General features: G+C 47.9%; 3 long non-coding RNA genes across 3 annotated transcripts in view; 1 reads left to right on the forward strand and 2 right to left on the reverse strand.

Moving 5' to 3' along the window:
* LOC140682027 (uncharacterized) overlaps window positions 1-22,762 on the reverse strand; it is a 508,954-nt gene that overhangs the window by 474,493 nt on the left and 11,699 nt on the right. The gene's annotated exons all lie outside the window — the stretch shown is intronic.
* LOC140681735 (uncharacterized) lies at window positions 7,305-19,465 on the forward strand. Its single transcript, XR_012052866.1, has 2 exons — window positions 7,305-12,860; window positions 17,107-19,465. It is a non-coding gene; the product is annotated as an uncharacterized lncRNA (long non-coding RNA).
* On the reverse strand, window positions 13,733-17,207 carry LOC140681734 (uncharacterized). The gene is made up of 2 exons (XR_012052865.1): window positions 17,120-17,207; window positions 13,733-13,880 (listed from the first exon to the last, which is right to left on the reverse strand). It is a non-coding gene; the product is annotated as an uncharacterized lncRNA (long non-coding RNA).

Raw genomic sequence — 22,762 nt, forward strand, 5'->3', positions numbered from 1 at the left:
CCCTAACATTTCTGGTGCTGTTAAGTTGTCCTGCAGCTGTTTTAAACTAGTCCTAACATCCTTTCAGATGCAGACAGTTCAAATCAGTGGCGGAGAGCCCCAATGCTGGGTGAGGGTGTTGCCATGAGCAGGTCAGTCATTGTTTGCATTTGCAAGGGAAGCCTAAATGGTTACTGTGTTACAGCAGTGTTCTTTGCCTTTTTTTTAGGAGGTCCAGGCAGATAGCAGCATTGAAGGCCCAGTGTGCCAGGTGAGCAGTGGACAGAAGCAGTTGTTCTTGCTCAGGTCTCAATGTTTGGTGCAACTCTAAGCATCCATTCTTGTTTGTGTGCTTTAGGGAAGCCACTTGGAGTATGCCAAGCTCCTCTCACCAGCTGGCCGATGGACTTCCTGCGCTTGTGAGTCCTCTGGAAGTATTTCAGGACTCTTGAGATGAAGCCTTGAAATTTTGTATTTCAAGATGGCATCCGGGTAGCCTTTGGCAATGGCCAAGGAGCTGTGGTGAGACATAGAGAGGGGGAGCCAAGGTCCACTTTGGTTTCAGCAGTGCTGAGTCACTTTGTCTCTTCTTAACCCAGGCAGACGATGAGAGATGACGATGGCAGCCTCTGAGCATTGCCAAAGTGTGGGGCCCGAGCAACCAGGCATTCGTACGAGATCGGTGAGTAGCAGAATTGCTGGGTTTTGTCCATTGTGCAGATAAGATCATGCAGTGATGTTTGGTGTCCTTGATTGTAGCTGAGCACGGGACTACAGCCCGGTGACCATAGGACATTCCCAGCAGACAAGGCAGCCTCCATTAAAAAGCGACATGGATTCTCATCCCCAGATGCCCAAGAGATAAGTTGAGGGCTAGGGCCCACGGAGGGGACAAAAGTGAGGTGGTGGGAGGGCCTTTTGAATCGGCTCTGGGGGTGGGGATGTTTGAGAAGTGTCCCTTTAGGCCACCTGAAGGGAAAATGCTTCTTTTGATCACAGTGCTGAGGTGCGCAGGGCAGAGCAGTTCCGGTGTGTTTCCTGTCACTTGTCTCTGGTGCACTCTGTGTTCTTTGGGTCTCCGAGTCCTTTCTTCTTGTCGAAAGCTCTCACTCCCTGTCCTGTCCCCTCGATTGTCATGTCCTGTTCTGTGTCACGGGTGTCTGCACATATTTGTCCCGGAGCTGCTCTGCCCTGCTGCCTAGCCTGTAACAGCACAAGTCCTGGGGACTTGAAATTGGTAATGCAGGGTGTATTTGGGCTCTAGTTTTTATTTGTTGATTGCCCTAACATTTTTGGTTCTATTAAGTTGTCCTGCAGCTGTTTCACACTAGTCCTAACTTCCTTTCAGATGCAGACAGTTCAAATCAGTGGCAGAGAGCCCCAGTGCTCGGTGAGGGTGTTGCCATGAGCAGGTCAGTCATTGTTTGCATTTGCAGGGGGAGCCTGAATGGTGACTGTTACAGCAGTGTTCTTTGACTTCATTTTTAGGAGGTCCAGGCAGATAGCAGCAGTGAAGGCCCAGTGTGCCAGGTGAGCAGTGGACAGAAGCAGTTGTTCTTGCTCAGGTCTCAATTTTTGGTGCAACTCTAAGCATCCATTCTTGTTTTTGTGCTTTAGGGAATCATCTCAGTGTGCGCATACCTTTGTCACCAACTGGCTGATGGACCAGGTTTCATGCACTTGTGATCTCGCTGGAAGCATTGCAGGACCCTGTGATGGACCTTCCAGTTTTGCATTTCAAGGCCCCATCCTGGTAGCTCAGAGGAATGGCTGAGCAGTTGCAGTGAGTCGGGGAAGTCGGGAGGAGGAGTGAGAGTCCACTTGTGTTTCAGCAATGCCATGTTGCCTTGTCTCCACTTAACCTAGGTGTACCCTGCAATGACGGCGTCAGAATCCAAGCATGCCCGAATTGTGCTGGCCCAGAACCCGGGCATTCTGAGGAGGATGGTGAGTAGCAGAATTATCAGTTTTTGCTCGATGTACTGTTAAGACTGTGCACTGATGTTTGGTTTTCTTTCTCTTGGCAGACCAAGAAGTGACAGCTATAACTTACCAGGCAGGCAGACGGCGTCCTTCTGCAGCCAACAGGGATTTGCATCCCCAGATGTGTGCAAGATAAGTGGAGGGTCATGACCCACAGAGGGGATAAAAGCAGGGTGCTGGGTTGGGCCTTTCTAGAAGGGCTATTGATGTCCAAGAAGCGTATACTTAGTCCACCTAGAGGGAAAGTGTCTGTTTTAATCACAGTGCTGAGGTGCGCAGGGCAGAGCAGTTCTGGTGTGTTTCCTGTCACTTGTCTCTGGTGCACTCTGTGTTCTTTGGGTCTCTGAGTCCTTTCTTCTTGTCGAAAGCTCTCGCTCCCTGTCCTGTCCCCTCGATTGTCATGTCCTGTCCTGTGTCACGGGTTTCTGCACGTATTTGTCCCGGAGCTGCTCTGCCCTGCTGCCTAGCCTGTAATAGCACAAGTCCTGGGGACTTGAAATTGGTAATGCAGGGTGTATTTGGTCTCTAGCTGTTGCTTGTGTCCATTGTTTGCCCTAACATTTCTGGTGCTGTTAAGTTGCCCTGCAGCTGTTTCACACTAGTCCTAACATCCTTTCAGATGCAGACAGTTCAAATAAGTGGCAGAAGGCCCCAGTGCTGGGTGAGGGTGTTGCCATGAGCAGGTCAGTCATTGTTTGCATTTGCAAGGGAAGCCTAAATGGTTACTGTGTTACAGCAGTGTTCTTTGCCTTTTTTTTAGGAGGTCCAGGCAGATAGCAGCAGTGAAGGCCCAGTGTGCCAGGTGAGCAATGGACAGAAGCAGTTGTTCTTGCTCAGGTCTCAATGTTTGGTGCAACTCTAAGCATCCATTCTTGTTTGTGTGCTTTAGGGAAGCCACTTGGAGTATGCCAAGCTCCTCTCACCAGCTGGCCGATGGACTTCCTGCGCTTGTGAGTCCTCTGGAAGTATTTCAGGACTCTTGAGATGAAGCCTTGAAATTTTGTATTTCAAGATGGCATCCGGGTAGCCTTTGGCAATGGCCAAGGAGCTGTGGTGAGACGCCGAGATAGAGAGGGGGAGCCAAGGTCCACTTTGGTTTCAGCAGTGCTGAGTCACTTTGTCTCTTCTTAACCCAGGCAGACGATGAGAGATGACGATGGCAGCCTCTGAGCATTGCCAAAGTGTGGGGCCCGAGCAACCAGGCATTCGTACGAGATCGGTGAGTAGCAGAATTGCTGGGTTTTGTCCATTGTGCAGATAAGATCATGCAGTGATGTTTGGTGTCCTTGATTGTAGCTGAGCACGGGACTACAGCCCGGTGACCATAGGACATTCCCAGCAGACAAGGCAGCCTCCATTAAAAAGCGACATGGATTCTCATCCCCAGATGCCCAAGAGATAAGTCGAGGGCTAGGGCCCACGGAGGGGACAAAAGTGAGGTGGTGGGAGGGCCTTTTGAATTGGCTCTGGGGGTGGGGATGTGCAAGAAGTGTCCCTTTAGGCCACCTGAAGGGAAAATGCTTCTTTTGATCACAGTGCTGAGGTGCGCAGGGCAGAGCAGTTCCGGTGTGTGTCCTGTCACTTGTCTCTGGTGCACTCTGTGTTCTTTGGGTCTCCGAGTCCTTTCTTCTTGTCAAAAGCTCTCGCTCCCTGTCCTGTCCCCTCGATTGTCATGTCCTGTCCTGTGTCACGGGTGTCTGCACATATTTGTCCTGGAGCTGCTCTGCCCTGCTGCCTAGCCTGTAATAGCACAAGTCCTGGGGACTTGAAATTGGTAATGCAGGGTGTATTTGGGCTCTAGTTTTTATTTGTTGATTGCCCTAACATTTTTGGTTCTGTTAAGTTGTCCTGCAGCTGTTTTACACTAGTCCTAACATCCTTTCAGATGCAGACAGTTCAAATCAGTGGCAGAGAGCCCCAGTGCTCGGTGAGGGTGTTGCCATGAGCAGGTCAGTCATTGTTTGCATTTGCAGGGGTAGCCTAGGTGGTGACTTTGTTACAGCAGTCTTTATTCTTAGGAGGTCCAGGCAGATAGCAGCAGTCAAGGCCCAATGTCCAAGGGGAGCAGTGGACAGAAGCAGTTGTTTTTACTCAGCTTTCGGTTTCTGGTGCAATTCTAAGCATCCTTTCTCATTTTTGTGCTTTAGGGAATCGACTCGGAGTACTCATACCTCCATCACCAACTGGCCAACGGACCGGTGCCAGGAGCGTGGCTTCTCGTTTTCCAGCCTTCCTTGCTGTGGTGGTTTTGAGGAACTTACTGGATGGTTTTCTTTTGTTCATAGTTGGTGTAGGAGAAGGGCCATGGTGTGCTTTTTGCTTGTTACGGTTCTTGCTTCAGGTGCTCATGAGAAGTGTTTTTTTTGGGTTGAGTCTTGTGGTTGGATTTCTTTTTGATGGGTTCTTATGTTTTTGAAGGATGTGTTTTTAAAGGTTTATAATGTTTTTTATGGGTCATAGCATGAAGTAGAGGGTAGGTTTTTAATTCGGCTGTGGAGGCTTTTATTGGCGTGAGTATGTAGTGGTTTATTTTGGTTGGTTTGAGGTAGTGTCCTGTAGTTAATTATTGAGGTTTTTTCAATATTGATAATTGCATTCTTGTTTATTATGTTGTAGGGGTTTTATTTGTCTTGTTTGATTGCTTTGTGTGTTTTATTGTCTCAGACAATTTGGGAGTTATTATTTATGGTTACTTTTCTCTTTTGGTGACATGTTTATTTCTAGGTGGTATTTGTGTTTTGATGGTTTAAGGCATTCTGAGGTCCTTGAGTTAGGAATTATTATTTTGTTGTTGTGAATATATATTTTTCTTTGTAGTTGGATGTATTTGTTGGTTTTTATTAGTTTGATTTTTGGGAACATGGGTATTTCTATGGTGGATCTTTATAGCTAGGTATTTTATTTGGGTGGTGAGTTTTTTGTTTCTTCATGGTTTCGATTTTTTTTATATCTGTAATTATTTTGGGGGAGTTTAGTTAATTTTTTAGAGTATTGGGTTCTCTTGATGAGTTAGTGTAGTGGTAGGGTATTGTTTGGGTTTTTTTTAGAAACATTTGGGATCTGTTGTATGGTTTGGAGTATAAGAGGTTAGTTGAAGAGTTTTTTTTCTTTTTAGTGGTTTTTTTTTGTTTTGTGTGGGTTTTTATAGGTGGGTTTTTTTAATTAATGTTCCATTTTTGTTATGTGATAAGAACTGTTAGTGAAAGGAGCGTAGTGGGGTTTTTTTTGCTGGTAGTTGGTTGGCTGGTGGAGCCTTTCTGAATTTTTTGGATGGTATTCTTGGTTATTCGATGCTGTTTGTTATGGCATTTTATTTTTAGGAATTGGATTATAACTGCAGAGTTCTAACTGTAACTCTAATGAAACAAAACACATGCATAAATATGAAAATGGGAATATAAAACTTCAATTTTAAATATAAACGGAAAACATATGAATAAAACATGTAACATGAATAATGTTATCCATTACTATTAGGTATTATATTGTTTGATATATAGTATTTTGTTTATATAAATACAGATAAATATAGATTATAAATATAAATAAAATCCATATAAAATATCCATATTGAGACGTATAATTAATACATGTGGATATATAAATATAAAAATTACTAAATAATAGAAATCAATACAGTACATAATGCATATTTTACTGTGTATGTCCTATTTTAACACATTCTATGTCCTAAATATTATATATCGAAATACGGTACCTCAATATATTGTAATCGAATATATAACAACTTGTAAAAATCAAAAATAGAAAGGTAGAAATATTTAAATATAGTTTAAAATAAAGGGGATTTTTATTTTGTATTTGGTAGTAGGTAGGGGGTTTTTTATAAAATCTATAAATATAAATAAAATAAAATTAGAAATCTGTGTATAGAAATACATCGTAAATACCTTAAGATCAATATAAAAAATTCAAAGGTAAGTAAAAATCAATATTAACAGTATCTATGAAGTATAATATAAATAATAATTTGTCTATCTTGCTACCTTAATATATATGATATATATTTATAAACAATCACTATAAAGTAGAAATGCAAATGTGACTATAATGATGAAAAAAACATGTAAATATTCAAGTATCGTTTAAAGAAAGGGCTTTTTTTGGTTTTTATTTGGTTAGAGGCAGGGTTTTAATGGAAGAAAAATGAATATACCTTTTCTTTTGATATCATTCTAAGTATAGAAATATATATTCAATGTATACAGAGATATATGAAAATATAAAATAGAAATGAAAATAAGTATTCCGTATAGATAGAATATAAATAACACCATACATCAATCTATATTTTAAATGTAAATTTCAATATAAATGCGAAAAATAGAGATAAATTTAAACGCAGATTGAAAGATAAGGGGTTTTAAAAAGATTTTTACTTGGATAGAGGCAGGGGTTTATTTTAAGCAATATAAACCTTTTAGAAATAGAAATCTAACTATAGAAATATGTAAGTAATATATTAAGCAATGTATAAAAATGTAAATTGTAATAAAATATAATAGGAATAAATGTAAGAAATTATTAAAATTGCAATTATACATCAATATGCATTATAAATCCGAATGTGAATATAAATATGTAAAATACAAAAATAAAATATATTGAGATGCAGTTTGAAAGAAAAGGTTTTTTCTTTTGGTTCTTATGGGGTTAGAGGCAGGGGTTTTTTGTTGGCGTTCTTTTCCGCGCGGGCTGTTTTGGGGCATTTGCTTCAGAGGACGTTCCGGAGGGGCGGGTGGCAGCGCTTGCGGACACAGAGCGGTGCTGCAGCCGCCGCCCGCGGCCGCTGTCTCGGCAGTGGCGTGTCGCGGACTCGCGTGCCGCGCACACGGGCTGTGGGCTCAGCGGCTCCGCGGGCGGTCGGATTTGGAGCAGGCGCCGACCGGCATCGGCAGATTCGCCTCTCTCTGCCCAGCTCCTGCAGCGGCCGCCATCCTGGGCGCGGCCCCTGCCTCTGCCGCGCTGGGTGCCCGTCCCGTCCCCTCCCGTGCGTTCCCACCGCCTCCCTGCCGTACAGCTAGAAATAAACAACACCAACGTAGAAATATACATAGGTTAAAAAGAAAGGGCTTTTGGGGCGGGGCGGCGTTATTTGGTTCGAGGCAGGGTCTTTTAGTTTCTGTGCGGGATTTTTTGGGACATTTATTTCGGAGGATTTTTCCCAAGGGGATCGATCGCCGCCGCTCTTTTCCCCCTGCCTCCCCTCCGGGCGAGCGGCGGCCCCCGGCTGTGGCGGGCGGCGGTGCTGCCGCCTTGTGGCCACAGAGCGGTACTGCAGCCCCACAGCCAGCGCCCGGCCGAAACCACCGAGACGGGGCGGGAGGGGCCAGAGCGGCCCCAAACCCACCGAGACGGGGCGGAAGCGGCAAGAGCGGCTCCAATTACCACCGAGATGTGGCGGAAGTGGCCAGAGCGGCTCCAAAACCACCGAGATGTGGCGGAAGTGGCCAGAGCGGCTCCAATTACCACCGAGACGGGGCCCGGAGGGGCGCGGGGCGGCGGCGAGCGGCGAGCGGGGCGGTGTGTGTGAGTAGAGGGGAGCGGTGAAGGCGGCTCCGCGGCGGCGCCGGGGAAGGATGGCAGCGGCGAGGGCGGCCCGGCGGTCGCGGCGCTCCCGGGCCGGGGCGGAGCGGCGTCGGAACAGGGCTGCGCCCGCCCCTCCTGCCGCCCTCCTGGGAATGGGTTGAGGCATTATGGGTGTATTTAGGTCGGGATAACGATTTTGTTGTTTTGTAAACAAATGTCAGTTGTTCTGGCAGGAACAGGCTGAATGGGGCTGTAGCTCTGCCTACGAGGTCAAGCAGTGATAAGGCCTTGTCAGCACGGTAAAGAAGTGAGCCTCTGTGTAGCACTTCTCTGTAACAGATTAGCAGCTGCTGTAGCATCATTTCCTAGACATTGAGTGGTCTGGGGCTGGATTAGAAAAAAATTAGGTTTAGTGTGTTGTTTAACAGCTGCAGGTGGAGGAACCTGTGCCTTCTGCTCTCCCCACAGCTGTCTCGGCTGTCACACCTGTCCTGAGGAAAGCCCTGTGGAAGGAGCTCGGTGCCGCGATTCAGGACCCTGAGGCCACTGTGAAACTGCAAATTCTTTCCAAGCTGTTGCCACCTCCGGGAAGCAAAGGGCTGCACAACCTGATGGACTGCCTTCCTGCTGCTCCGGAGAGAGCAGGCAATGAAGAGAGGTGGGCAGCGTGTGTGTGTGTGTGCCTCCCCCAGGGCTCAGTTTGTCCTGGGAATCAGTGTGATAGGAATGGGAGCATTAACAGCGTCCTCTCCTCCGAGAATCTGTTGCTTTGCACTTTGGCAGCAAGACATCTTTAAGATATACAAAACCAAGTTAAAATGTTAATAAGAAAATCAACAACTATCTCTCTGCAGCTGGGCCGTGGCAGATGCCATATCCACGGTGCTCAAAAACTCAGAGGAGCTGCATTCCTGGAGGAGACATCTCTTCTCAGCCTGCGTAAAGGGGTTAGTTGCCATGTACAGCAGCAGTAAAGATGAAGGCAAGCAAGAAGTGGAGAGGTCCATGCTGCTGAGGCTAGAGGAATTATTGGTGAGACTGCTTATCTGCTTTGCCACAGAGGGACTGTATGCATATGTGTGATTGGGCAGTTGTAGATTTTGTAAATACAGATTGGACTCGATTTCCTGTTTTATGGATTCTGGTTTCCGTGGATTTTTCATAGCTTTTTCCGAGTCCTGAGAATCCTTTATACGAGGCAGTTTTGTGTTCTTGATGATGACTTTCTGGTACGAATCCCCTTTGAATGTGTGAGTTTGAGGTATTTAGGAGAAAGAAATCAAAGATTACCAGTGGAATTAAAAAAAAAAAAAAAAAGTTAAAATTAATTAATTAAATTATTATAAATTAATTAATTTAATTTTTAAATTTAAGTTATCACCTTCTTTTTTAAAAGAAGCTGATAGAGATACTTGTGCCAAGACCCATCTGCCATGCCATCTGAAGTCTGGGGCAAAAGTCTGGTTGATCAGGAATAGAAATCAGACTTTGATCTTGAAGAACACTACTTGGTCACTCCCTCTGTATACTGTTGCCTTGGTTTGAGTTCAGTGAACAGGGATCCCCGTGACACGCAACACTGAAGGTCCCTGGGCAGTGAATGCCTTTGCGCTCTCATGGCTTTTGCTGAGACTCCCTTGTAGGACCTGGCTGACTCTGCAGGCCCTGGGGCCACCTCACAGGGTCCATCCCATCCTGAGGGTGTTTCCAGCCTGGCGAGGTTGGCACCTGCATTCCCAGGACTGTTGGGATGTGCAGCTGTCAGTCTGCTCCAGGCTCTCGCTTTGACTTGTCAAGTTGCGAATCCTTTTGCACTTGAGGCGTTTGAAGAGTATTGAGCCGCTGGGTTTTTGGAACCTACAGCCCAGCTTGCTTTTTGATTCCATACAGCCCCTGCTCCCAGACCAACAAGTTTCTTTTGAGCCAGGAATTAGGATTGTTGTATCCAAGAGCTTTTTTCCCTGTTACCCTCAGATCATCCCACGTGAGCGTTTGGCTTGCGTGTTCTTAGTGTGTCCCTTGAACAAAAATTGCTGTAGAAGCTCCATGTGCCAAATGTAAACCAACACCTGTTTTTACTTGCTGCACACAGTGTGTGGTTGAAGAAGTGGACCCAGATGACTGGTGTGACCTTGTGAAGACAGGGCTCAAGTAAGTGCTTTCATTTGAATTTGGTTTGGTTTCACCAAGTTCATTTTCTTTGCCAAGTTAATTTTCTTTGCCAAGTTCTCATTTCTTACCCAACTTGTAGCTTCAAGTGGGTTTTCTTGGGTTTGGTTACAGTCTGACTTCTCTGTGATCCTTCTCCCAAAGGTACCGTTACAGAGATGAAACATTTCTGAAGGTCCTGAACGTTGCCATCCAGTTACTATACATGAAAGAATCCTCACTAAGAGCGTAGTCAAGCTCTCCAAACTACACATGGTGGTCACACAGCGCTCTCCATTTTTGGCAGCCATCCTGAGGTCAAGAGAAGATGATTGCATGAGCGTCCAGACAAAAGGTATTTTTTAATCATCTTCTTCCCATCCTAAACACAGCTAATCTTCTCTTTCTTGCATTATATTCTTTCCATCCAGTAACACATCCACCCATGTAAATACTTGCAGAGTTATTAGCAGTTCCAGAATACTGGCATTTAAATTGTACCTCTGCTTGGATCCAAATGTTACATTCATTTTATGCTGGTTGTAAAGACTTCTGTTTTTAAAACTAGTGGAAAGGCGGGTTTGGGTTTTTGTTCGCTTATTTGTTGTTCTGGTATTTTTAACCCAGCTGAAGTCTTGGATTTATTGTTTTGGTTTCTGAGGTACTTAGTGTAAGATCACTGAAGTGCACATAGATCCTGTGATGTTTAAGCCTCGGCTACACGTACACAGGCTTCTGAAAATGGAAATGGCCTTGGCAGAGAAGCAGCTGTGAAGCAAAGCAGAATTAAAATGCATGAGAGCAGAAGAACCAAGTGAAATGGTACTTCTGGGTGCTGTGTGCTCCTCTGGCCTCTGCCTGCTGTGAACACTTTGTGTTGCAGCTCGGTGTAGTCCAATTCAGTGTTTGTTTGGTTTGATTTTTGTGTGTAACAAAAACACTGCTCACTTACTCTAAAGAACTTCCCTTCTTTACTGGACACATCCTGCAGTGGGACCAGACTCCCCCTCACCCTGGAGGAATTCCCTGCTCCTCTGGAGAGGGGTGAAGCCAAAGCTTAGGAGCAAAGGCAAACCACCAAACCAGGGGCATTCTATATATATCCAAATAAGGGGCTCTGTCTTCCTGCTTTTCCTGTAGTTCTCCTTCCTGGTTTCACCTGGCCTGGAAGGATGGGCATGGCCTGTATTTATCATCTGAAAGTGGTGTTACTAAATCTGTCCAGAGGTTCTGATTACAGATACTCATTTTCTGCCAGAAAACATTTTCATTTCATTCTTTTCACCCAGGATGGCTCTCTGTGGTCTCAGACAGTGTTCCCTGGGAGGAAGGGCAGCCTTTGCCTCGCCTGCACAGCTCAGGTGGATGTGACAGAACTGGTGTGGCCTGACAAGGCATGAGCAGCTGTCTGTGCACTGGAGTGCCTTGAAACCTTTCTCTGTGAGGTTTTGGACACTTTTCTCTTTGGGATTTCTTGTGACACAGCACCAGGTATCCCTTCCTTTGTATAAAGTACCCTTGGTAAAGGATTGAATGACGGACAAGTGGGGCCATGGATAAAAATGGTTCTGTTAAAATTAGGCTAAGAATGCAATAGAGAAATGAGCTTCCTTTTAATGAAATAGTTAGGAATAAAAATGCTTTTATATTTGAATTGGTGTCCCCTCTCACGGATAAAACCCCCTGGTGAGCAATCACAGCAGAAGTGTGAAAGCCGGGATCCATTGGCTTCCACAGTGGACTTAATGTTCATTTCCTCCTCTCTTTCAGGACAGGAGAAATCATTAAGCTCCTCCCATCTTTGCCAGAAGCTTCAGTGTTTAAGCAGCCAGAGCCAAGAGGCTTCAGCACCAGGGGTGTGCACTGGAGGGCTCCAGGTCCTGCCCACGCTGTGGGGTAAGTCAGAGGGACGCAGGGTTCCCCTTTTCCTCTCCGCTGGGATTAAGTGCCTCGGGAATGCCATTTCTGACAGCCCAGCCGTACCCCTGTGTGCTGGGAAAGGGCAGCAGGGAAGAGGCAAATGCCAGAGTTCCTTGGGGCTGACGGAGCTGTGGTGTTTGGCTGTGCCCAGGGGGGCAGGCTGGGCATTGTTCGGGCACCCAAGGACTGGTCTGGGGCTGGGAGCCCGGGGAGCCGAGCTCTCGGTGCATTCCCAGCTCTGCCAGCTGCTGCAGGGCTGGGTGCCAGCCTCTGCTGGGGCTGGGGCAGGAGCTGCAGGGGAGGGCTGGCAGGATTTGGGAGCAGAGGGAGGAAAATGAGGAAGGGTGCTGGGCGGCGCTCAGCCTGTGCTGGTGTCAGCGCAGCCGTGCAGGGCGCCGGGATCTGGGGTCAGCTCCGGCTCTCCTGGGGTTCAGGGTGCAAGGTCGGAGGGACTGGGTTTATCTGTGGCTTTCCAGGCCAGCAGGAACAAGGGGAATGTGGTGCCAGAGCTGTGTCCCATCGGGCTGCGCTTCCCTCTGAGCACAGAGTCTGGGCTGAGGGGAGATTGCTGCGAGTGCCCCGTGAGCAATCCAGGGAACTCGGAATTGCATCCGCTGCTGGGAACACTGCCTGAGCTCTGCTCAGGCTGTGTCTGCGAGGAGTGGGATTTGGGCTGCAGAGGTGCTGCTGGGCACAGAAAATGGAGTAAATCCTCTCCAGGGACGTGCAGTGAAGGATAGTGCAGCAGGGAAGGAGAGTATTTGCAAATTATATCAGTATTTCTCCCAAAACTGGGAGAAATGGGGTGGAGCAGAGATGGGGGTGGTTTGGTTTTGTCTGGGCCGGTTATTCCTCGTGCAATGTTTTAAATCTGTTGTATGATTTTCTCTCCAGTATCCTTCTAACAAAAGCTGACAGAAATTTAGGTTCAGGGTTAGAAGTTGGGTCCATTCACTGCAAAACCTTGCCCAGGCTGGAGGACTGGGGTGATGGCTGCTCTCAGCAAAGGTTACCTGTGAATACCGTGTCAGATTTCCTTCAGTGCTGGGCAGGAAAGGTGAGGGTTTGGATCAGGAATTCTGCAAACAAGGCCTGTGTGATGTTGGTTTATTGTGTTTTTCAGGGAGCCAGGGCTGGCACAAGGACTCGTGCAGGTGCTGCTCTGGCACCGGAGCTGTTGCCCTGTGGAGCCATTTTAAAGGTGTGATTATGGAACATTTTGGAGGCTGTTTCTGGAATTCCATTTGTAGCTGGATCTCGCTCCGAGTGCAGCAGTCCAGGTGAGGGTTCTGACCTCTCCAGACTTGTGCTCACCTTGGTACAGCCCGGGGCTGGAGCAGTTTTCCAGGGAAGTGGAGATGGCTGAGGATGGGTGCTCTGGAAAGCAGGGACCTGCTGGGATTTGCATTTGCAAAGCTGCCGTGAAGTTTGTAAAACCAGCAGGAAATTCTAATTCCTGTGGTTTCTGGGGAGGAGGTGCAGGTCACCCTGAGAGCTAGACCAGAACTGGTTTGTGGTAAGGAGTCTGAGGTGTGTAAGTGCCACAGCTGGTATGAGCTGTGTGCTAAATGCAGTCCCAGCCCCAGAGGGAGGCTGATGGGCTCTGCTCATTGCTGTCCCCAGCTGTCCCCAGCCCGCTGCTCCCCCGTGGATCTGCTCTGGATTCGGGCTGTCGGTGCTGGAGCGCCCTGCTCCCTGCAGGGCCCTGCCCCTAACCCACGCAGAGAGAGAGAGCCCTGCTGGCCAGAGTGATCTTTTTTCATTTTTTCTCCCTGTGCTGTTAGCAAGGAAGGGATGGGACTGCTCTTGGGCCGGGAGCGCTCAGTGCTCAGGTGAGCACCCGCCTGGGAGCGTGAGGGTTTGCAGAGCGAGCAGCTGCTGCGGCTCAGGAGCAGCCACAAGTTCTTTGTTCCAAGGCAGGCCAGAACTTTCTAACCCCGGGGTTTATTTGGCTTTTGGAACCCAGCACCTCTGCTCAGTTCTGCCGCACTGAGGGTACTTTTGTTCAATGCCTTCTGTTGGAACTTGTCAGCTCTCAGTGTAGCGCACACAGCCCCAGCCCTGCCCTGCAAACCCTTCCCCATCGTGCCCACACAGTTTCCTCTCTCACTCACTCGGGGCAGGCTCCTACTGACAGCCACAGAAACAGAAGTTATTTTATGTTGTTTTATTCTTTTCCTGCGTAATGCCCGTGTCTTGTATTGGTACATCAATCCCAGCTTCTCCCGAGGCTGCAGATCAAATCTTTCAGTGTCTGTGGGAGTTTCTGGTTTTCCCATTCCCACGTCTCCCCTCTCTCTCTGTATGAAAAAAAAAATTTTAATAATGGATTTGTTAAGCATTTGTTGCATAAATTAACATACAGAAGGTGTTATCATTAGTATTATTATAATAATATAATTAAAATGTATAATTTTGGCATAAGATTTTTAAATTATGGTGTTAAATTTTATTTATTGTTATCTTTTATTAGTTATTCTTATTTTTGATATTTCTTAAAGTTGTACATTTTTATAAGTAGATTTTGTGTGAATAGATATGTTTATACATTTTATTAAATTTTTATATTTATATTTGTGTGTTAATAAAAGAAAATTTATTGTTGGTTTTTTTTTAAACTGCATATTTAATATTTTTATATTTTTTAAAATGTTATTTATTGTAAGGGGATGTAGAATTAGATTGTTTATTTAGATAATATTTTAACTGATTTAATTGTTTTAGCGTTGTTGTTGAAGTAATAGGTGGTATAAAAAGTGATGCTACCATTTTTAAGTTTCAAGGCTTAAAATTACTTTTCTATTTTGGTTACTATTGATGGATAAATGACTTTTTTGTTTTAAATTGTTAACTATTTTTATATAAGGGCTTTTTAATTATATGGGTGATTTGTAATGTTTTTTATTGGTATATTAGGTAAGTAAGTCAAGAATGGATTTTTTGAGTAGTGCTAGATAAATACAAAGTATGTAAACTTGAAACTTCAGTTAAAGTTACTTAAACGTTTGTTTTAGATTGGTTAATTGGTAAAGTGATATAATTAAAAGTAAATAAAGTAAATAGAGTAGAGGTATAATATTTGATAGAATTTTATAATTGGTAAGTTATTAAATAAGATTTTTATAATATTGATTTTTACATTTATAAAGAAACTTAAAGTTTATATATTTTGGTGGGTGTAGTACAAGATGTTAGGTGTAAGTTGCAATTCTTGTGTAATTTACTTGTATTTACATATTTACTTGTATTTACATATTTAGTAACATAGTAACCTATGTTACTAAATATCTATATTTAGTAACATAGGTGAAATGATATAATTAGTAAGTATTAAAAGATTGTACATTATTTTAGAGTTTATAACAGTTGATAAATGTTAAATTAGTGGTAAGTTAAATATTTATGTGTGGATAATGATTTTTTAAGTTTATTTAAAAAATAAGTTTATTTGTTATATTGATAAAGTTAAATTGTTAAGTTAAAATTATTTTAATTTATTTTTGACGTAGAAAATATTTGGGTTTGTTGTTAATTATTTTATTTAGGTAGAGTTAGGGTTAGGTTATAGTTTAAATTTTAATTGGTGAATGTTACTTACTATATTTTTATCTAATGTTTTTAAAAGTAGTAGTTAAGAGTAAAAATGTTAGGATTAAAGATTAATTACATTATGTAATAATTGGATTTTTTTAGAAGTTTTTTAGAATTGAGATGCTTTGAATATAGTAACCTTTTTTTTTAAGGATTTGAAAGTGGTTAGGGACAGGATTGTGAGTTTGGATTTGGATATTGAGAGTGTGAAGGTGGAGGAAATGTATGAGAGAGTCATTACTTAGTGTGAAACTTAGAAAAAGAAATTAATGTTGTAGTTGGATTTTATATTGAAGTGATTTTGTAATAATAACTGAGGAAACTGATAAGATTAACAGTTTGGAGGAGGTTTTTAATGAAATATCTTTTTTTTAATCTTGAAAAATATTTTAAATTATGAGATAACATTAGGTTAAATTATAGAGTTAGTGTAGAGATTAGTTAGAGAGTTAACTTGGTGTAAGAGCGGTATAAGTTGAGAATAAAAAAGTAGGAATTAGAAATTTTATGTGTTTTTAGATCATTATATAAAGAGATAAAGTATATGAAAGTTGGTTGTAATTATAATCATATTTAATAAATACTGTTTATTATAAAAATGAATATATTTATATTATATAATTAGTATATTAGTAGTATGTGTTTGAAGAAGTTAGGATAACTTTTAAAAAATAGTTATATATTAAGGAAATAGAGTAAAATTTTTAAATAGTGTGATATGAATAGTAATTGCTATTTTTTGGTGTTACTTATAAAAGATAAAAAGAGTAGAGATTGTAATGAAGAGCAGAATTTTTGATGAAAGTGATCATATAATACACTGTATTTTTTTTACTTCTGAATAGGTGTTTGTTAGTGTTTTCTTTTAGTTGTTTTCATTGGAGTTGTTTTAATTTTTAAGAAAATTAACCATATACTGTATAGTTTAGAGAAATGATCTTTGATAAAATTTAGGATAAGTTATATTAAATAACATTTAAATTTAGACTGAATGAATTTTGATAGTAAGGAATAATAAACTTAATTTTAATAGATAAAAAGAAACTTAATGTATTTATTTAAATGTATTGACATTTAATTTTATTTGATTTTATTAACACTTAACATATTGAATGTTATTATTTATAAATATTGAAGGTTTTTTAAGTCTTTTGGTTTTAAAGAAATTTTAGTTGGTTGAGTTATGATTATTACTTATATCTTTACAGGGTGGTTTTATTTATTGGGAGATATGTTTCTTAGGAAAATATTTTTATTTATGTTACATTTCAAATGGTACTAATTTGTATAGTGGGTTTTTTTTTAATGAGGATATTGATTAGATTGTTTTATAGTTTTTGTGGGCTTTGACAAATATTTATATGGTTAGGCTTTTCTATTTTTGAAGTAGGTTTTGATGGTTTTTGTTGTTTTTCTAAGAGTTTTTGATTTAGAATTTGAAGAGTATTTGGCGTTTGGAGGAAATAAAGGTGAGGGTTTTTGGATACAGCTGAGTTGTATGGTATGTTATTTTGATTTTTTGTTTGGTTGTGGGGAAGGTCTCCTTTGGTTAGATGTGGGAGCGTGAGACTGGAACTAGGGCTTTTTGTCTAATGCTTGATGAGTGTGTTTTATGGGGAGGAGGTGTTATTTTAAGTTTTGTAAAATACACTGAGAATTAGTTAAACTCATGGAAGAAACATTATGGTAATTAAAGGGTGCTATGTTTAAAGAGCTATAAATCTGTTTTAATAACTGCTTGACATAAGGTGAGCTCAATCTACTTTTTCTGCCCCAGCAAGCATCAGGCACGTCCGCATCAATGGCACGACCTCTGCCCACTGCTCCTGTTTCACCCGACCAAATTCAAGAGAAAAGTTGGTTGGGCTTTAAGAACTTGAAATAACTTTGAAGCAAAATAAATCACATTTTTCCCCTGTGTTTTTTTCCTTTCAGGTGCTGCACTCACCTCTGCAGACAAGCGCTGAGCTCTCACTGCAGGAACCTGTCAGGCCTCGGTGGCTGTGAGTTCACGTTCTTCTCACTGGGGAATTGAAATAATTGCTGGTTAATTGCAGAAATGTTTTCTGGAGCCTTTCCCCTTTTGGGCCCCTGTGCTGTGTGGGACAAGGGCAGAGGAGCCTCGGGCTGGAAAGGGGCAGGAGAAGGCAAAGGGACCCCCTGGTGTCCCCAGGGCTCTGTGGGGAACAGAACGGACACTGTGCGGGCACGGGGAGGTGAGGAGTGACAGTCTGGGGCCAAATCCCAGCTCACCCGCAGGGAAATAAGTGAGGGACATTTTGGAGGGGAAAGCTGAGGCCATGAGTTCACCCAGCCTGGCCAAGTTGTGTTCGCACAAAGTGGCACCGGAGGCGAAAGTCAATCCAGAGCCCACCCTGCTCAACCTCTAAGTCCCAGAATAAATTCTTCAAGCTGCCCGTTGAGAGATTAAAAACACATGAAAGAGAACCAAGAGCATTCCGAGAGCAAACCAGAAGGTTCCTGGGAATCCCACTGCACTGTTGTCACAGCCTTTTTGACAGAGCTTTAAGTTTTTTATCTCAATGCTGATTTTTTCTGCCTGGATCATTCACTCTGGGGGCTGTGGGGATTTTTTGGGATTGAACTCCCTCCCTGTGGCCCTGACACTGCTCAGGAGCTGGAGGAAAAGCAGAGTCAGCTCTCCTGGCAGGGGCAAGGAGTTTTACCCCAGAGCAGATGCAGCAGCTGCCCTCCAGCCCGGCCAGGAGGGATCTGCTTTGGCTCCTGGCTGCTGCAGGGACAGAACGTGTTCAGCTGCTCCAGGTGACATTCCAGCTGCCTCATCTCCCATCCCTGCTCCCGCCCCTCCTGCTCTCAGCTCCCGCCCAGCCAGCTGTGCCGAGGGGAATTTGTCCCACCAGCAGCAGGGGAAGGACAAGGGCTCCCACCCTGGCACTTGGATTGTCCCTCTGGGGGATGCTGCTTGCTGGGATTTAGATCATTCCATACATTTGGCTGCTGAAACTTCCTCACCCAGGGGATTTAGCACAAAGATTGTTCTCTGCGTGGTGCCGGGATTTGGGGTTCAGTATCAGCTTTGCTAGTTCAGATGAATTATGCCCACAGCCCCAGGTTCCCTGCTGAATTCCTGCTGGAATAACCTGACAGTGCCTCGTGGAGAGTGGAAATTCCCATGCAGAGCTGCCACTTTAGCATCAGCTGTGTCAGGAACCAGCAGAGGTTCCAGGGAAGCTCAGTGGGATCAGGACAAGGACAGGTCTCTATTCTATAGAACTTGCTATTTAAAACCCTCATCCCCCAGCCCAGGGCTGTGTCTGGAGTCACTTGACAGAGTTCCCTGGAACTCAGCTGATTTCACCCCCCGGAGCTCAGGCTCCAGCTGATGTTTTAAAGCAGGACAAGGCGGTGGCTGGATGCGCTCCCGGCCTGTGCTGAGGCAGAACATCTGTCCTGCAGAAGCTCCGCTCCTTTCAGAGCCTCAGCAGTGGCCTCTGCATGTCCTTTTCCCTCAGGAAAGGGATGCACATCCCTGCCTGCAGCACACCTCCAGTGGGACCCACCTGTGAGAGTTTTCCATCACTTCTGCACCTCCAGCTGGCTCCCTGGAAATCTCCAGACATCATCGCACTCGAACCTCTGATTTTAAGGCATCTCCGAGGCTGTGGCTTGGGATTTAGTACCTGTGAGGGAAGATTGCCTTGGCTCAAATGAAACGTGAACTTTAAGGCATTTAGAGATTTTGAGGAGCTAAGAGAAATAAGTCTAGAATTAATTAAAATTAGAATAATAAATGAGTAGGCCTTGATGAAGTTAGGAGTTAGTAGTTAACTAATAATTAATTGCTTGTCAGCACAATGTTTAGTTAGCTGGGTTTATAATGAAGAATATAGAAACTGATAAATAGCTTTTAGGAACATAAGACAATTGTGGGCCTCCTCTGTTCTGAAACCAATTGAAGACAAGGAATGGGAGTTCTACCAAGAGTTCATTTGTCATACTTGCATTGAAAAGGTAGAAAGGTCAGAAGGAGGAAGATGTCATTTACTTCCTCATTTTGGGACCCCTCCCCATGAAAGGGACCACCGACCCATTTCAAAGGACAAACTACGCATGCTCAATAGCTTTTGGAGTGATTAGCATACGAAGCGGGGAATGGGATGTACCAAAATTATGAATATGTATTTGTATTTTGTGTATTCAATACTTGTATGGATAAAAAGACTCTGTAATCACCTGGAAGGGGCGGTGTGTATTTGGGAGCGATCCCGCACGCTGCCCGGCGTCGAATAAACACACACTTGCTAACTTTAAACTGTTAGAGAGTTTTTGTCCGTCACATTAGGATTTCGATACTAGATCAATATCCATATTTTTTTAATAAATCACAAACGCTGCTGGTGGATGATGGCCTCAGGCTGGAAAAGAGGGAGAAGATTTGGGGTGGCTGGGACATACCTGGCAGCTGTGTGGGAGCTCGGGGAGGTCAGAAACGGGGATTGCTGTCAGAGCCCCTCTGCAAACGGCCGTGCCTCCGTTCCCAGGTGATGCCAGCCGTTCCCTGGGGTCCCTCTGGGCTGTCGGTGCCGTCTGTCCGGGCTGAAGCATCCCTGCGCGCCTGTGGGGAGCAGCCCCCGGCCGAGGAGCCACGGGCAGCCCTTGAGCCGCGTCCGTGCCAGCGCTGTCCGGCGCCCCGGTGCCCGTGCCGGGCCGTGCGTTGGTCACGCTGCGAGCCACGGGCCGGGCACGGCAGCTCCTGCCCTGCCGAGCCAAGGGCCGGAGGTGCTCTCTGCCCTCCCGGGGCTCCGGGCTCCTGCAGCCCCGCACCGGGCGCAGGCGGAGCGGGAGCGGCGGCCCCGGCGGAGCGGCGGTGCCGGTCCCGATCCCAGCCCCGATCCCGCCCCGATCCTCCGGCCCCGGCACCCCCACCCTGCCCGCCGAGGAAGGAGCGGCGCTGCCCGGCTCCCACAGCAGCCACCGGCGGGACCGGGGCCCAAATCCCCGGGCCCGGATCCCAGTCCCGGTCCCACCTGAGCCCGTCGGGCGCCGCGCAGCGCCGGGAGCAGCCCCGATCCGATCTCCGCACGGCGCTCCGAGCGCCGGTCCCGCCGCAGCCCGGCCGAGCATGCCCCGCAGAATGTGAGGCGGGCGCGGATCCGCCGCCATTTATGGGCGGGGGGCGGGGGGGCGGGGCCGGGGGCGGGGCCAGCACAGGTGCGCGCACAGGTGCGCGGGGCCCCAGCGCGCCTGCGCGGGGCGGGGCCGGGGGGATTTAAGCGGCGGGGAGGGCCGGGCAGAGCCATTTGACGCTGGGCGCTCGGGGCGGGAGGTTGCGGCCGGCGGGGCCCCTTTATCTCTTTTTCTCTATATTTCTTTTCTTCTGTGTTTCTGTTCTTTTGCGTTTCTTTTTCTCTATACCTTTCCTGTGTACCCTCCCTTCCTCCCCTCCCCCACCCCCTACACCCTCCCCCCCCCAAACCCCCCCCCTCCCTCTCCCCCCTAGCCCTCCCCTCCCTCCCCCCCGGGCGGCCCCCCCTACACCCCTTTCCCTTTCCTCCCTTTCTATTCCCCTACTGACCCCTACCCTGTTCCTCTATCCTGTCCCTGTTCCTTCCCTCCCCAGCCGGGTTCCCCCGCGCCCCCTTTCCCTGCTCCCCTCCCCGCTCCACACGTTCCGCCTCCTTCCCCAAACCTGCCTTCAATCCTTCCTTTCCTTCCTCCACCCTGCCTTCCCCCCAGCCCCCTCCCCGACTGCCCCGCGCACCCCGACCTCTGTCCCCCTGCCCCCTGTCCTTGTCCCCTTCCCCTGGACTGCCGCTGTGCTGCCCTGTTCTCGTTGCCCATTCCCCTTTTCCTTCTTTCCTCGCAGCCGCGGGGCTCGGGGTGCCGGATAATAAAGCCCAGAGGGCCGGAGCCCGGCGCCCCCCGCCCTCGCTGGGGTCCCCACACGGGGCAGGAGCCGCTCTGCGGGTCCCCCCATTACAGTGCAACACACGGGCCGACACTGCCGGGGCTCCGGCTTTCCCGACATCACACTGGGGGTCGGGCCGGGGGCAGGGAGGGTCCTGGGGGGTGGGGGGGTGAGGAAGGGCCCCCTCATTAGGAGGGGGCTCTGGGGGGAGGGGGGGGTGGGGGTTAGGGGGAGGGATGGGGGGGCGGGGCCGGGGGGGTGGGAGGGGAGGGGCAGGGGGTGGGAGGGGTGGGGTAGGGGTGGGGTAGGGGGGGTGGGGTGGGAGGGGGTGGTGGGGGGGGAGGTGGGGGGGGGTGGGGTGGGTGGGGGGGGTGGGGGGGTGGGGGGGGTGGGGTAGGGGGGTGGGAGGGGGGGTTGGGTGGGGGGGAGGGGGGGTGGGGGGGTGGGGTGGGGGGGAGGGGGGGTGGGGTGGGGGGGGTGGGAGGGGGGGGTGGGGTGGGGTGGGTGGGGTGGGGGGGTGGGAGGGGGGGTGGGAGGGGGGGGGAGGGAGGGGTGGGGGGGAAGCAGAGGGGGTCACGTCACTCAGCGGCATGAACAGACATATAAAAAAAAAAAAAGAAAAAAACACACCAGCAGCCCCCCCTCCCACCCCCCCACCCCACCCACCCCACCCCCCCCTCCCACCCCCCCCACCCCCCCACCCCCCCTCCCCACCCCCCCACCCCCCCACCCCACCCCACCCCCCCTCCCCACCCCCCCACCCCACCCCCCCACCCCACCCCATCCCCCCTCCCACCCCCCCCACCCCCCCCACCCCCCCACCCCACCCCATCCCCCCTCCCACCCCCCCCACCCCCCCACCCCACCCCTCCACCCCACCCCTCCCTCCCCCCCCACCCCCCCACCCCCCCTCCCACCCCATCCCCCCTACCCCACCCCTACCCCACCCCTCCCACCCCCTGCCCCTCCCCTCCCACCCCCCCAGGCCCCGCCCCCCCATCCCTCCCCCTAACCCCCACCCCCCCCTCCCCCCAGAGCCCCCTCCTAATGAGGGGGCCCTTCCTCACCCCCCCACCCCCCAGGACCCTCCCTGCCCCCGGCCCGACCCCCAGTGTGATGTCGGGAAAGCCGGAGCCCCGGCAGTGTCGGCCCGTGTGTTGCACTGTAATGGGGGGACCCGCAGAGCGGCTCCTGCCCCGTGTGGGGACCCCAGCGAGGGCGGGGGGCGCCGGGCTCCGGCCCTCTGGGCTTTATTATCCGGCACCCCGAGCCCCGCGGCTGCGAGGAAAGAAGGAAAAGGGGAATGGGCAACGAGAACAGGGCAGCTGAGCGGCAGCCGAGAGGAAGGGGACAAGGACAGGGGGCAGGGGGACAGAGGTCGGGGTGCGCGGGGCAGTCGGGGAGGGGGCTGGGGGGAAGGCAGGGTGGAGGAAGGAAAGGAAGGATTGAAGGCAGGTTTGGGGAAGGAGGCGGAACGTGTGCAGGGGGGAAGGGGAGCAGGGAAAGGGGGCGCGGGGGAACCCGGCTGGGGAGGGAAGGAACAGGGACAGGATAGAGGAACAGGGTAGGGGTCAGTAGGGGAATAGAAAGGGAGGAAAGGGAAAGGGGTGTAGGGGGGGCCGCCCGGGGGGGAGGGAGGGGAGGGCTAGGGGGGAGAGGGAGGGGGGGGGTTTGGGGGGGGGAGGGTGTAGGGGGTGGGGG

Source organism: Taeniopygia guttata, chromosome Z (genome assembly GCF_048771995.1).
Source record: "Taeniopygia guttata chromosome Z, bTaeGut7.mat, whole genome shotgun sequence".
NCBI classification, from domain to species: Eukaryota; Metazoa; Chordata; class Aves; order Passeriformes; family Estrildidae; genus Taeniopygia; species Taeniopygia guttata.